Here is a 3626-nt window from a genome sequence, read left to right as displayed (position 1 = left end):
AATTATCATTTTCAAAAACACACATCCAACTATAGAGAATAGAGACTTGACAAGTAGTGCTTTACAGAAGGCAGTAACCTAAGCAGTAAGGACACTTCCAGAAATGTCTGGAACCAGAGGATGGGGAACTTGATAGGAACTATACTCATTTGGAGTCAAAATTAAAATAATGGTCTTGTTTTATTTTACTTTATTTAAATTCAATTAGTCAACATATTAGTTTCAGATGTAGAATTCAGTAATTCATCAGTTGCAAATAACACCCAGTACTCATTACATCACATGCCCTCTTTAATGCCTGTCACCCAGTTACCACATTCCCCACCCACCTCCCCTCCAGCAACCCTCAGTTTTTTTTCCTATGATTAAGGGTCTCTTATGGTTTGTCTCCCTTTCTGATTTCTTCCCAGTTTTCCCTCCCTTCTGTTATGATCCTCTGTGCTGTTCCTTATATTCCACATATGAGGGAAACCATACAATTATCTTTCTCTGACTGACTTATTTCGCTCAGCATTATGCCCTCCAGTTCCATCCATGTCAGTGTAAATGGTAAGATTTCATCCTTTTTGATGGTTGAGTAATATTCATATATATATATACATATGCATGCATATATACACCACATCTTCTTTATCCATCCCTCTGTCGATGGACATCTGGGCTCTTTCTATAGTTTGGCTATTGTGGACATTGCTGCTATAAATATTGGGGTGCAGGTGCCCCTTCAGATCACAACGTTTGTATCCTTCAGGTAAATACTCAGTAATGCAATTGCTGGGTGGTAAGGTAGCTCTATTTTTAACTTCTTGAGGAACATCCATACTGTATACAGTATGGATGTTCCTTTTAAATAAAGCTGTACCAGCTTGCATTCCCACCAGCAGTGTAAGAGTGTTCGTCTTGTTATTTTAAACCCTTCTGCACAGGTAACAAGGGTAACTTATATATTTGCTTTTTTTTCCTTTTGCCTGCTTGGTTCAAGGATGGGTTTCTTCCCAAACTTTAACCATAATTGTAACCTATATACCTAGATTTCATTTTTAAGGGCAAGACTACACATAAGTAGGTTCATATGTATTATTCAAAATCATACCCTGACAAAGTGAGCCCTAAAGGGCATGGTTGGACCTGGCTTATCTCTACAGCCCAGTTGTGCAAGGCACACTAATTAGTGTAAACTAACTGTTAAATACACAGAATTCTAGAACAGGAACTTAAAAAAGAAGTAAGTTTTAGACCCAGAGCAATCCTAAGGAGCTTCACCAATGGGTTGAAAAAGAAGAAACCCTTCACTTCTCTCCACTTAAAGTTTTTATTTCTAAATCAGAACAATGGGAAGCTGAGGGGAAGGGAAGAGAAGGAGAGAAGGGGAGGGAAGGGGAGGGAAGAAGAGGGAAGGGGAGGGAGGTACAGTTGGAGATCCCTTCTGTCTGCCTCCACATGCCCTGATTTGGATAGAGACCAGGGTTTGGCCAGTGGTGGCCCAGCGGCCAAATCCAACCTGTGGCCTGTCTTTGTATAGCCCATGAGCTAAGAATGCTTTTTAACCTTTTCAAAGCATTGGAAAAATTCAAAAGAATGATATTTTGTGACATGTAAAAATTAAATGAAATTCAATTTTCAGTGTCCATAAATAACATTATATTGAAAGTCAGCCACACTCTCTCATTTACGAATTTCTATGGCTGCTTTCATGCTACAATAGCAGAGTTGAATAGTGGTGACAGAGACCGTATGGGCCACCAAGCTTCAAATATTAACTATCTGACATTTTACAGAAAAATGGTTGCTGACCCCTGGCATAGACAATCAGTTGGGAAAGATCAGTTGAGGAAAGTGAAATATGAGTCTAGGATAAGGGAAGGCTGTGTACATTAAGGGGCAATCTTCTCTACTATTTAGGCTAAGAAAATGCACTATTGGAGAGTGGGCTATGTGGCTTGGCAACACCATAATGACCACCTGTCCAAATGTCCCCTCACCTGTGTCCTTGAAGTGCCCAAAATTTCATAGTTGTCCATAAAGAAGGAGGAAGCATTGTGATGTCCTACCCCACATTTTCCCTTCTTCCGACTTCTTCACATTCTATTTTCCGAGTGGTTGTCAGAGGAACGCTGAATCTTGCTGTCGTTTTTCAGACCCCAGGAGCAGTTCTGACAGTCTTGGCACCGTGAAGCATTCCAAGTTCCTATCTCATTTCTGCAGCTGCCTGCTCCCCATTCAGTCAGGATGTGCTTCCCTCAATAATGCATTTGTTCTTTCATCTCTCTCTCCTCTCTCTCCCAGTCCCTCTCTCTCTCTCTCATGCACACACACACACTCCCATTAGATAGAGAGAAAAAAACCTTTCAGTTTCTTGCCAAGTCTAATAAACAGAGCTGCCTTTGTCATTTGTAAAAGTGTGGCTGTCCCTCCTTCTGGAAAGTGATAGTATTGTTTTTCTGCATGGACTACACATTGTGTGTGTGTGTGTGTGTGTGTGAAGCAGGAGGGAAATGAAGGAGAGGGTTCTAGGGAGACAGCACCATAGTGTAACCAAACACAAAACATAATGTCAACCCTATAAAATTAAGAGGTGGGGTTCCCAAATCAGTCACCTTCAATTGGGGAAGCTAGAGTGTGAGGAGAGTGGTGGTCTTTTCTGACAACTTATTCATCGTCTAAGACAATTCCATGATCAAAAATATCTTTGAGAAAAAAGTGCCTTAAAAATTTTTAAAAAACGATACTTACCTGGCAGGGGAGATACCATGATCACGAAGGTGGTTTTCCCAGGGCGAGGCTTATCCATTGCACTCCGGATGTGCTGACCCCTGCGATTTCCCCAAATGTGGGAAACTCGACTGCATAATTTGTGGTAGTGGGGGACTGCGTTCGCGCTTTCCCCTGGTTACTTCCGTTTACTAAAGAAAGATTTCTGGGGGCGCCTGGGTGGCTCAGTCGTTAAGTGTCCGCCTTCAGCTCAGGTCATGGTCTCAGGGTCCTGGGATCGAGCCCCGCATCGGGCTCCCTGCTCGGCGGAGAGCCTGCTTCTCCCTCTCCCTCTCTCTGCTGCTCTGCCTACTTGTGCTCTCTCTCTCTGTGTTAAACAAATACATAAAAATCTTTAAAAAAAAAATTTTTTTTTAAACGAGAATATAGCAACGTGTTAACAATGGTTATCTTTGGGTGGGAGGGAAAGGGGGCAAGTTATGGCTAATCTGTTCCTTTTATTTCAACTATTCTGCATCTTCCTGTTCTCTTTTTGATGTTAAACTGAAGGGAGAAGAGAAAAGATATCAGTGTAAAGGAGAACTCACTGACACAGAGAAAATCTCAACAAAGCCTGATGTAGCCAAAGATGCATGGGCTACCTTCCATGTCCAGTTATTGGAGGGTTAATCAGAAAACATCACTTGTAAAAACTTTTTAAAAAATGTGTTTTATAATATTGCTCCTTTTGGCCCAAGGATTATAAACTGAATACAGCTGAGTCTTCCTCATTGTCCCAAGAATGATTCAGGATCATTTTCTGAACATCACTTCTTTTTAAACAGGAAAGAGGGCTAAATCCATATTGACTCCAAAAAAACATAGACAAATGGGTTCAGTTATTACAATATCATGCCCCCCTCATTCTCTTTCTC

At 41.3% G+C, this 3626-nt stretch overlaps 1 non-coding gene across 1 annotated transcript; it reads left to right on the top strand.

Annotated features, from left to right (window-relative positions):
• Positions 1-2725: 2725 nt before the first annotated feature.
• LOC123841306 (U1 spliceosomal RNA) lies at positions 2726-2889 on the top strand. The gene has a single exon (XR_006790197.1). It is a non-coding gene; the product is annotated as a U1 spliceosomal RNA (small nuclear RNA).
• The last annotated feature ends 737 nt before the right edge of the window (positions 2890-3626 follow it).

The sequence above is a fragment of the Mirounga angustirostris genome, unplaced genomic scaffold (genome assembly GCF_029215605.1).
Source record: "Mirounga angustirostris isolate CCGP_5_RB_7025 unplaced genomic scaffold, mMirAng1.0.hap1 SCAF_9, whole genome shotgun sequence".
NCBI classification, from domain to species: domain Eukaryota; kingdom Metazoa; phylum Chordata; class Mammalia; order Carnivora; family Phocidae; genus Mirounga; species Mirounga angustirostris.
This window is presented reverse-complemented; position numbering and strand designations above follow the sequence as displayed.